Source organism: Diuraphis noxia, unplaced genomic scaffold (assembly GCF_037042655.1).
Source record: "Diuraphis noxia isolate RWA-SAM2 unplaced genomic scaffold, SU_Dnox_SAM2 contig0001, whole genome shotgun sequence".
Classification (NCBI taxonomy): Eukaryota; Metazoa; Arthropoda; class Insecta; order Hemiptera; family Aphididae; genus Diuraphis; species Diuraphis noxia.
In genome coordinates this window covers 15,613,364-15,626,530 of record NW_028301711.1, presented here as the reverse complement: position 1 = coordinate 15,626,530, position 13,167 = coordinate 15,613,364, and the positions used below count along the sequence as shown (strand labels likewise).

The following is a 13,167-nucleotide window of genomic DNA, read 5'->3' as shown; positions in this document are numbered from 1 at the left end:
AATTGTGGCAATAACCAAATATTATATAATATGTTTTAGTATGTGAGTGTTTTGCATTATTTCTATATTTGAAATAACAATAGGTATTAACTTTATAAGTCTATTTGTATGTTGTATCCAATATTTATGTGTGTAATCCATTTAATTAACTCCAAATCCAAATTTGATAATTACAATTAACAAATTTAGTGGGTATCAACATATAAAAAATATTAAAGTTTAACCATAATTTTGTAAAACTTGTAGCCTGTAGGTAAAAAAAACACATTGAAATAATTTATTTGTTTTGTTTGATTTTATAATTGATTTAAGTATGTAAGTATTACTTACTAATAGTACCTACTGTAATTATTAATTAATATAATTACGTATTATATTTATTAAAAATAGTAAGACTTCCACGTTCCACTATATTATGTTATTTGTTAAGCTTTAATAAAAATGTGTGATCATTTATTTTACATGAAAAAAGAAAATTAACTTATTTTTAACTGAGTTAAGTCAATTTTTTTCAAGTTAACTTTTAAATTTTAACGAGTTAAATAGGTAAGTAAGAAAAGTAACTTTTAGCTTTAGCTTAACTTACATTTTTGTTTTTTGTGTATTAACTTAACGAGTTAAAATATAGTTAACTTGACCAGCCTTGGCTAAACGTGAACTGCTATTGAATTTGCCATGTCAAACACTTGTTAGACAGAGACAAACACATGCGGGTGTGGCGTGTTTTTAAATAAACTTCTTACTCTTTCTTACTTTTTCCTTGACCACTTAAGCGCCTCATACGTACCAGGAATCCATAACGATCCTACGATTTTGTGATAGACGCAATTTTTATAATTCCTTCACTTTCTCAATTTTATTTTAGATGGTTACTTTTGGGCCTACACATACCAGGGCCCCATATGAACGATCGCGGCGATTTGTGGCGATCTACACCACCGGCGATCATTGCCCGTCCGGCATACGTCGCACGTCTCCCCAGAGGTGATTTTTTTTTAAGTATTCAATAATATTACAAGTACAAAAATAAATCAGTCAAACAATTAAGTATGTTATTAAACACCATAGATGCTTTATATTAGATTAATATTATATCTTTAGGTAATACGCATTTTTTATAATGTAATCACGTGCGTATTAATAATACATTTAAATATAATATAATATATAGCCATATATAGGTATAACTTCACAAAATTATTACAGAAGACGTGTAAGGTGAGTGATATAATTTTGTTTATCGATACGTTGATATTCACCTACTTACCTACACATGTGTCATGTGTGTGGGTAGGTATGTGAATAAGTTGATATTAAACAACACAAATATAAGACTACACAACTTCTCTGCAACATAACAATGTTAGTATATGTTACTATTATACGACCTGTACTTAAAACTTGTACTGCATGATATTTACTATTTAGAATGTAACCATTTTATTTTTTTACAACACCTATGCCCAGTTAAAGGGATGTAGACATGTAGTTTTAGAGCAGTAATCGTAGACCATCTCATTGATGTGAAATAGACTTTGAATGAAAAGTTTGAGACTTTAAAACAACCATATCTGAGATGTGTTGTTGGTCAAATGCACAATGGGAACATACTTATTTTGAAAAGTATTTACAATATATATGTTTGAATACTCTGCAATAAAAATTGTAATTGAGTGCCTAATATGAATACAAATACTTAAAAAAAAAAGTATTTATATATACTTTTAATCTTCAGCTACTTTCATTTTTTTTACACTACATTTTTTCACGTTATATATCAACAGAATCAATTTTCGTGTTATTGTACGTTACATTTATAGAGCCTTTACGCCGTATAATTTGGTGTAATTATCAAAGTTACGCATTTGGTTTTTTTTGTCGAATTATCAGAGTTAGAATTTTAATTCATAGAAAAAATATTAAAATTAAATAAAGAATTTTTTTATGCGATTATATTATATAAAACTAAAACGAATAACAAGTATTCGAAAATTTGAGAAAGCATTCAAATTAATTTTGTTCAAGTACTTTTCAAAAAGTATATGATGTACTGTCATTATAATATATATCTATTGTCTTAAAGTAGCTAAAAATTAATACCTTTATTTCGCATTGTGGTGCGGGTAGGTACTACCACAACTATAAACTATTTAAAAGACAAAAAAAAAAATAATAATTTGGTACACGGACAATGTTTCATTTATAAAGTAGAAAGGTACACAAAAGTTCAATATTTTACTGCTATACATATTTATTTAAAATTGGATAGTTAATAATTCAGTGTTTTTCGTGTAAATAATTTCTGCTGATCATTGTCAGACATACTATATTTTTGTCAACACAATGACTTTAGAATGGGTCTTGCTTCAGCACTAAAAGCTGAAATTTGTTATGGTTGCGCAATGTCTCGTCCCTAGGGCAGGGCGAGTGGAGTCTGGGTACTCACCACAACAGTGGCTTAATTAGGAATTTGGTTGGGGAGGGGTAGTATTATATGGTTTTAGCAAAATCTGTTAGCCTCATAAAGTAACCTACCACATCAAATATAAAATGTTAACAGTAAAGTAAAAGATTGGGGGGAGGGGGGGTATTTATCACCCTTAATTATGCACCACAGTTAGACAGGCTGCACTATTATAGATACAAAAAAATTAAGTTTATGGTGAAAATAAAGTTCATAAAGCTAAATATGTTACTTTAGTTGTTACTTATTATTTGTATAAACTGTAAAATACCTACAAAACATACCTACCTAAGACTGATATATTATCTTTTTAATAATAATAACATTTTTTTTAAATATAATTCTAAATGTTATCTATAAATTTGGTATGAAGTCATTTCTAGACTTAAAATAAAACTACAATGTTTACTATGATAAAATGGAAAAATATTCATATGTTCATAATAATAATATAATATAATATCTATTATAGTAATTTATTGACCCACCTCAGTGCTTTAAATGTCAAGCATATGGCCGTACCCATAATTACTGTTGTCACCCATCTAGATGCGTCAAATGACTCAAATGTGACCATCTCACAGCGGACTGCATTAAAGACCAATCACTCCCGGCTAAGTGTGCTCTGTGCTCTAGTAATCACACAGATTCTTATATAGAATGTATACTTAGCAAGAAATTAATCCAAGCAAAAGACAAAAACTAAAAATATCAGAACTTCAGAGTCAAGAAGCTCGTGCTAGTCATCATGGCAACAATACCTAAGTGGGTCTAATTTGTGCCAATATATTTATTTACATTTCTGACCGAAATAAAAACTTTATTAAGATCTCTACTCTCCCTTTTCACTAAATTATAATTTATCAGTGATAAACAAACTCACAACGCATTCTCCATAATTTATCACAACCAATTACATTCAACGTATTTATGAAATCCACACAACCTTATTTGTACCTATAATAACCTTATTACTACCTACTATTATATTCTTTGTTTTTTCTCTTCTTCTGTGTATTCAATATTGTTATGATTTAATATATTGCTGTTAATTTATTTATTTTGCTGTTAATTTTATGATGTATAGTCGATCTGTAATAGTTGTTAAATGAAAGGCTAATAATAATAATAAATTAATAACAATAAAAAAAATATTAATTTCTTAAATGTAATTTATGATATTATATATTCGATATTACAATTAAAATGTTTTTATTTTTTCTTTGCGACAAACCGTATGAAATTAGCTAGTTTATTTTATTATATAATTTTCAATCAGCTAGTTTATACATATTTAAATTTAAATTTAATTGCATTGCCAAGTTTAACTACTCAGTAAATGGTGTACAACATAACTAAATAACATAAATGGCAATACATCAATAGTCTATCAATAGTCTTAATATTAAATTAGAAACAACATATTGTAAAAAAAGTATAACAGTAAAAAAATACAATACACTCAACTAACAAATTAATTTATACAAAATATTAAAATTGTTATATTTTCCTTTTGTGGATACTTAAAATAAAATAAATCACAAATTCCATTTTTAATTATACCAAGAATTATTCAAAAACATTACAGAATAAAATAAAATGTACAGTAGTAAGTATTAACTTTTAACTTAACCAAACTGTATGTTAACGAATAACAATAAAATATAGTAAAACACAATAAAAAAACAATCAATTTATTTATGTATGAAAATATTGATATAAATAGTACGTATGTTATTATCTGTTACTATTTAATCATTTTCATTTATAAGTAATTCTGTTAGTTGATCAAGAGTGAGATCAACACCTAACGATGGGTCATCATTGATAAATGTTTTTGTGATTTTTTCTTCGATCGAATTTTCAATGATGAAATGATGTATATATGTTTGTCTAAAAATAATAAATAAATTAAAATATAATTAACAAATATGATTACAATTTTATGGTGGAGTGATAAAAATATTATTCTAGGATAAATTAGGATAACAATTTAGAGAAAATATAACAAAATTAAAGGATTGGAATTAAATTCAAAGAATTTAGTCATTGAAAAATAACTTATACTTTGTACAACTATTAAATAACTAAATTAAGTAATAAATTGTAAAAATAAATTGCAGGAATGAGTTTAAAATTAAACTTAAACCAAAAAATTTGGACTGAGAACTTTAAGCCTAAAATTAATTCAAACAGTAAAATGCTGCAATAAAGTATTTTCAATTAAAAATATGATGATACTGAACTACAATAATTCAATTACTTTATTTGTTTGCAACATATTTGATCGACAATTTGGTTCTCAAATGATTTGTCCATAATTGGTTCCATAAAAAATACTGTTGTTGCAAAATTTAATTTCAAATTATTCAATCCTATGTTTAAATTGATTAATATTGTTGTCATCTCTTCTGAATTCTATCAACAAAAACAAAGAATATTATATCAATACAACTGAGGATTTGATTATATTTATAATAATACTGTATTAATGTATTATGTAAATTATGGATTAAATTCGATGTTCCCTAAATATGTTAGTATTTTACTGACCTTAAAGTCGTTTAGGACATTAGAACTATTTGAACAACCCAAATCCAATTGTGTAAACTTTATAGCATTTACGCTTAATGCTGCAGAAAGACAATCCAACGATGTTTTTAACTGAAATTCATTTGATATTTAAAAATAATATTTATGCTTAAGTAAATACTATAGATATAAGAAATACTCACAGACGAAAAAATTATGACTTTACTACATTGATCTATCGTTATAACTTCTTTCAGTTTACAAACTATACTTCGTATCTTAGTGGAATAGGATCCAATCATTTGAATACTAGTTTTTTGTTCTGTTTGAAGCACTCCATATTTTCCATAGAATTTGAAGCATGACATTTTAGGCAAGTCAAATTGATAGAATTGGAACATTTATATGCTTTTATCAAACAATTATCGCATAAAATATGATAACAATATAACACTACAAGCTGTTAAGGAATAGTAAAATTTAACATTACTAAACATAACTAAATATTTCTACAGTTGTCTACATACTTCAGTTGGACTAGTCTTACAAGCACTACACATAAAGCAAATATTTGACATGTTAATGTTGGAAATATATTTTATAACCTTCAAGAAACGTAAAGATTCATGATTGGTTTTTAATTTATCTACATAATGTTCATTTTCTGTTCTTAATGTAGACAAATGTTGCTGCAGCTGAAATGTTTAAAAATAATTAATAACAAACAAATCTTTATTTCTCAGTTAACTTACCAAGTTGGTAATCTCAACACTATCATTCATCTTTTTTTTTTTAAATTGAATGTCCAGGTTTTTCAACCTCAGCTAAAACGTCATCAATTGTAGGCAATGATTTAGCTTTAATAATATGTTCGAAAGCGTTCTTACATTTATCAAGATTGAACCAAAACCTCCATATATTAAGAAATTCTGAACTAAGTAAGTTCAGAATTTCCATACGTTCAGTTGCTATTTTCATATAATCATCAGTCATTATTGTCATTATTGTCTCTTTCGCACAGAATTAAGCCTAAAAAAAATAAAATGTATATTAATGAAAAATGTAAAAGCTCATTTAATATTTTAACTAACTCCTTAATAAAATTTCATGTTGGGACATAATTTTTTCTTTATTCATTTCTGCAAGATTGTTCATGATATACTCATCAAGATCTTCAATATTATTAACTATCAAGTTTTTATAACGATGTATTGATGTTCAAATCGACAAAATAAACATCTGAAAACATAACAATAATTAATTCATCTAAAAAATAAACAGTAATTACACACAATAATTATTAACAAACTCGTTAATTTTAGTGCGAATTGCTTCATTGCAAACATATGTAAGGTTATTCCCATTGAAATTGTCATCCAATGTTTTGTACATTGACACTACATTATTTCTAGTTGTAACAATCTTTGACAGCCAATTACTTAAAGCAAAATTAACATCACCCATTGATTTCAATCTAAATAAAATCAAACAAATTTAAAAAAAATTGTAATTAAATCTAATATGAAAAAGTTGAAAATGGTTATATACAATAAATTATATATTTACTTAGTCACAATGTTCGGTATCCAAGCTTTACGGTTAGAATCTATAATTATTTTTACTTCAGATAAAAAATCTGATGGAGATGAAACACATTCCAAAATATGAATCCACCAGTTATCATTTCTTAGCGAATTAATTTCATTATCGATATTTTTTGTTTCGGATATCTTTTGTCGTAATATTTTCCGATGATTTACAATCTAAAATAAAAAGATTTCATTTTTAAAAGGTAGAAAAACTTGTGGATATTTTTATTAAATGTTCTAATGTTGGTAAGTTATAAAACGGAAATTTTTTTTTATAAATTTACATATATGGTAAATAATTTACAAATTTTCGTTATTTTAACAAATTCCGTCAAAAATCTAATTTTAGACAATCATATAAATTTATTATGGATATACACACAACTTTTTTTTAATAATTACATTACTAATAACAGTAATAACTCACTCATCTAGAACTTTGAATAAAATCTCTCAATTTGTTATCCAACAAAAACTTATTTATAAACAACAACTATTTCACTTATGTCGGTTATTATATGACTAAAAGATGAGGAACGTGTTAAAAATCTTTAATGGACATAATCCACGGGATTTTGTCACAGAATGTTTTGAACATCATCACACTGATTATACGAATTAACCACACATTTTGAATCATAAAGAATCGGTATTTTCTACGAGCAATGAAGTGAGCTGGATAAGCTAGTATATAAATATATAATATTAGATTATTGGGATTCAGTTTGATAGAAAAAATATTAACAAATATTTCATTAATAAAACTTTTTAAATTTTATCAGTTTCACGAATTGTAATAAGCAGTTTGCTTTAAAGCAATAAATCATGGATTGTTCTAAATAAATAAGTTATAATGCAAATATATGGTTTGCTTCAATTAATTAAGAGGGCGCAACACCCGTATTTGTTGTCTCAATCCTACAAACGACTGTACATAATAATATAGCAAATTTATGCTCAGTAGTTCACGTTTTATTACGTTTGCTTAAAAATTAGAGTGAATATACCTATTAAGAAACTTGATGGTAAAAACATTATCTGTATTTTGTAGGAAGTTTTTTTTACGATAATTCAGTTTTTAAGTGAGTTATGCGCATATTATAATAAATTGTAAAATTAAAATGCTCAAAAGTCTTCGCGTAAAAAAAACTACCAACAAAATACAGATAATGTTTTTACCATCAAATTTCATAATAGGTCTATTCACTCATTTCACTCTAATTCTTAAGCAAATGGAATAAAAAGTGAACTGCTGATCGTAAATTTGCTATGTTACTATTATACATAATATTCATTTTGGTTTCCGATGCTGCGTAGCATCTTTCGTCAAAGGGAACTACGACGGCACGACGCACAGTTTTAATATCTCTAGTATACATTTTTATTACTACATAAATCTAAGCTGTACACAAACGATACTCACATTATTAGAATGAAATTGTAAAACATATGCTTCCAAATTCTGAATTTTATTTTCCAAATAAGGTATAGTATATTCAGGATGTTTTATTTCGGGAGAATTTTTTTTTTTTGAGAAGCATCGAAAATGTATAAATCAGTCCAATAATCTATTTAAAAAATTTTCAAATTAATAAACTTAAGTATAAAATTATAATTATTTATACATTTTACCTGGTAATTTATACCAATTGAAACTGATCCTTTATTATGGTATTTATTAATTAAATCCATTAATATTAAAAGATATTGGTGAAAAGTATGTTCAACATCATCTGGAAGAAAGGTAAACACATTGGCCAACTTTTTCAGATTTGTAATACACTGATGCAAAAATTCCCTGCATCCATCAACACGATTTTTAATTTCATCGTTTGATAAACTAGGTAGTTAAATTAAACATCCCATGCATCTTCAACTTGTATTTGCCATGAATCTATGAAATAAAATAAAATATATGTAGGTACCTTTTGTATGAATCATTTAGATTTTTTATGATAGGTTCGTATGTATATAAAATTATAATTACAAGTGGAACTACACATGCTTCTAATAATGTTAAAATATCTGCAATAATTTCTTGTTTTGTATCCCGATTGACGTCCAATAATTTATTCATCAAGACAGACTTTTTTCTTAAAACAAAATAAAATAAAACATTATAAATTATATTATTGTAATTTCAATAATGTGTATAGTCAATATTAGAGCATATTTTAAAATGTATAGAATATTTTTCATTACAATATTTTTTTATTCTATATATTATAGAAATTTTATTACTTATATAGTTATATATGAAGCAATATTTAAAAACTAACTATTGCCAAAGCATTGATTTTCACAAATTATATAAAAAAAAAAAAAAAATACATGAATATACCAACTATATATAGTAATTATTAAGAAAATAATACTAAAGATACCTAAAAGCTGGGTATATACTTTACCAAATTAAACCAGACATGAGCAAAAGGGTGTGCCAATATAATTCTAATAACATTTTCATTGGAAGCAGAGCAATCTACTATTTAATATATTCAAAACCATAATCTATTGTCACAGTTCACACATGATTTAGTAAAATACAATAATGATTTTTAAATAATAATTACATGTACAAAGTCAGCTATTTTACAATATTTTAAGAAACTTAACCTGAAATAATTATTGATGTTTTATAGCCAATAAACACATTTGGATGAAAACAATGTTATTCAAAAGTATATCATATTGTATAGTTATTAGTTTCAAATACTGCTAAGATTTCAGTTGTTTGGTATTTTTGATGTGACAGTAACACAAAATAATGGTTCCTGACATTTTGCGTAATTCATTTAACCTAGTAATATGAAAATAAAACAACACTAATTTAAAAGGGTCAAACTAGAATATGATTTTCACTATAAATACAGGAATTGAGTTAATAGTTTATTTAAAAAATACACTAGAAGAAGTTTATTGGTAAGCTAATCATTAGCTAATAGCTGATATATGAGCACAGAAATTATATTAAAAACAATTACTGATGAATAGTATTTGGATGTTTATGTATCATGAATAAATTGGATAAATATGAAAAATGATACAATACGAAGTTAAATTCATAAAACATGCAAATTTTCAGAAAAGTCACTATAATATGGAAAAAAGTTTATACACTGATTAATATTGTAAATAAAACTAACGTCAAAATTCAAATACAATAACAAAGATTAAAATTTGTGTGTGTGTCGTATTATTTATATATAAGTTCATTCAGGATATACAAATAATTAAAAAAAGTTTATAGAAATACAAATGTGTAAGTAATTAATGGAAATTTTATTTTCATTTTCAAAATCCAAAAACAAGACGTATTCAACTACCTCATCAGTTATGACAAAACTAGAAAATATTAAGTGAAATCAAAATGATGTTACTAATCAACTTGATTTAAAAAAAAAGTATATTGAACTTCATAAAACGTGTACAACACACTGTCAACTAGGTAATAATCACCAGTTATTATTTAAATTATCTGCTAAGTTATATATTGCAACAGAGCCAAATTGTAAGAAGATACATAATAAAATATAGTAAATAATATATGAATAATATATTCGATAAACTATGTATATTTTTAAAGTACTAGTTATATATCTAAAAGTGTATAAAAAACATGATGTGAGATGGTTTCTTTCTTGATGATTTTAATGTGTATGGCACAAATAAATGATAAAACATGTCATATTTTAATCAATACTTTAATTATGCATCTATCTATCGTATGTTAAACAAATTATATGTATCAAGTTTAATATAACTAATTTTTATTATTGAGTAAAACATTACTTGTCTTTTAAATGAGAAGTCTTAATAGTAAACAATTTTTCTATCTCCTGATAAAAAAAAATTTTCAATATTCGAAAATTGCAACCAATGAACTTTATAATTAATATCTTTGATTAAATTACACCATAAAATATCGGAAAATAATAGGATATAGAATCTTCCGGTTTTTCTTTAATCGCCTTAGTAAAATTAGCATAATCAAATTTGACTCCCAATAAATTCAAGTACTTCATAATACTAAAAAAATCTAAAAACATAATTTTCAAAACATTAAAAGGTGTTGTACATAACATAGTGTAGTAGATGTTTACTTTTTGAAGATTCTTGTACTAGCGTTCCGGGCAATATCCATTTATGGCCTGATTTTAATGGCGATAGAATTTCGAATACTTTATCAATGTTACTATTGTATGTTTGCGGTTGATCGAGACAAATTCTCCACCATTTTAAGCAAAGTAGTGGTGATTGGGGATACTTCTTCAAATGCCGCAAGCCAGTGACAGTTTGATTTTCATCAACCTTTAAATAATTATAGGTATATATTTTTTAATAATTCTTAATTCAAATATAAGTTATGGTTCATGGTTTCATGAGCAATGAGCCAATGAAATACATTTATTTGTCTGAATTTTCACTGAGTTAACATTATTTATTTATTATAATACAAATATTACACAATTATTCAATATAATGATCATAAATAGTTTAATAAGTTCCATCAAATTAGCACCCAAATTTCTATAGGTACTATTCAAAATTGCACTAGTATATAGTAATATAATTTTGAAAATTCAATCCAATGTGCCCAGTAAGAAGCATTTTTCTTAAAAAAAATATAAATCGAAATTGTATCACTTAATGATACGTCATGAGTTTTTTCTGTGAAGCATGTTTTTGAATAAAAACACAAATAATGTGCAAAAGGAAACAATCTCCGAGAAAATTTTGTAATGTAATCAAATATATTTTTAGAAAACTTGCCGAATAAATAGGATAGTTAAAATAATTGAGACAGAATATTGATTATTTTGACCAAAAAAAACATATTTACTCATAAAAATTAATATTTGTATGTACTCATTAACATGACCCATTCAAACGCATTTAGACAATTGTCTACTATATTAAAATATTATTAAATTATAAAAAAATAAAAAAATACCTAAAATCATTATTCTCCACTTAAACATCTATATCCAAATTTAAGTCTAAAGAACTTAAATGGTTATAAACAAGATAAGTATTTTTAATATTTTTAACTTGCTATTATAACAACATAAGAGGAACCTAATTTTTTTAAAGTTTTTTTAACCAAACCAAATTTATTTTATCTACAATAATTTATAAAAAAATTATAAAAATTTCTTAGACATATAAATAGATCAAAAAGAGTCAAAATATTTTGAAATTTGTATGGTTTACTATGACCTCTCGACACACATAACCATCTTTGTAAAATCGATATTTTCATCGCTCCAAGTGGTTCAGATATACGATTCTATTCTCTATACACTTCTTTGTAAAATATGTCAACTATTAAATATAATACTTACATAACGTTGTCCATAGCTTAATTCCTTTGCTATATGTTATAGTTATATATTATATATTATATTATATTATATATTATATATTATAGTTATATATGTTATATATTATAGTTTACTATATGTAATAAGTACTACGTCAAAGGTATTGAAAATAGTCGGTTGCATAAATTTACATGAATGAATTCCATTATAGACAAAACACTTTAAGGGTGGGCTAACTATTTTCTGTATCTGAAATTAAAATTACAATATTAATTTTCATAAATAATGTATAATTAAATGAAAATGTTACGTCATGAATCCAGTGTTCCAAACAATAGTCTGGAACAATAATTAGTGTAGCTCTACATTGAATGGGATCATTGAATGTCCAGCAACTGGAACACAAATATGGCAGCCCTCCATATATTTTTGGATTATACACCACACAACTTTTCATGTTGTGCTTCACCACACATTCCACAAATCAGTAAAATGCTATTTGATTGTATATTGTTACAATAACAAGCAAGAATTTCCTCACTCTTGACATTTCTTTTTGACAATTTGTAAGATAAACGCTGAATTATACTTTGTGATGTATCTGCTGTAAATGTAATATAAATTATAATTGAAATATAACAAGCATTTAATTACAAATTGATGGCATGCACTAACTTGTAAATCCATTGAATGCTTTTGGTATATTAACATAACGACTATTTATTTTTGATATTATACATTTGGCATGCAACGGTATCATATAGTCTGATTTTAAATTTTTGTCGAGGTTATCAAGAAGTAGGACTTTTTGCCGAAAAACCTAAAAAACTTATAACAATTGATTTACTGAAATAAAATAAACGGAAAATGTAATATTAAATACTATTTGTGGTGGAGAATTTGCCAAAATGCAAGATATCATTTCCAATCGTTTATCTTCATTCAATACATCTGCTCAGGGCCGGCGCAAGAAGTTTTGGCGCCCTTAACACCCCCCCCCCCCCCAAGACTAGTTTGAGTAGTATTAAAATTAAGTTTTTTAGTAAGTTAAATAAAATTAGCATGTATTTTGTATCATAACAATATTGTAATAAGGTTAGACATATTATTTTATTAACTTATAAAATTGTACAACGAAAATAATATTAAATTTATATTATCATATTTATAGATACTGCGAAAAACGTGTTAAGTTAATAATACTAATTTTCATAATAATAAATATGCGAATGTGCGATTCACCACGTTATATCGACCG

At 25.5% G+C, this 13,167-nt stretch overlaps 1 pseudogene across 1 annotated transcript; it reads right to left on the bottom strand.

Annotated features, from left to right (window-relative positions):
* Window positions 1-4,145: 4,145 nt before the first annotated feature.
* On the bottom strand, window positions 4,146-12,831 carry LOC149059922 (E3 ubiquitin-protein ligase SHPRH-like; annotated as a pseudogene). The gene is made up of 20 exons (XR_016191588.1): window positions 12,793-12,831; window positions 12,585-12,729; window positions 12,220-12,513; window positions 12,039-12,158; window positions 11,931-11,963; window positions 10,689-10,896; window positions 10,378-10,624; window positions 8,573-8,678; window positions 8,445-8,479; window positions 8,218-8,383; window positions 8,009-8,131; window positions 6,563-6,759; window positions 6,306-6,470; window positions 6,088-6,235; window positions 5,749-6,025; window positions 5,524-5,691; window positions 5,200-5,456; window positions 5,018-5,128; window positions 4,728-4,882; window positions 4,146-4,357 (listed from the first exon to the last, which is right to left on the bottom strand). The product of XR_016191588.1 is annotated as an E3 ubiquitin-protein ligase SHPRH-like (transcript).
* Window positions 12,832-13,167: the final 336 nt, after the last annotated feature.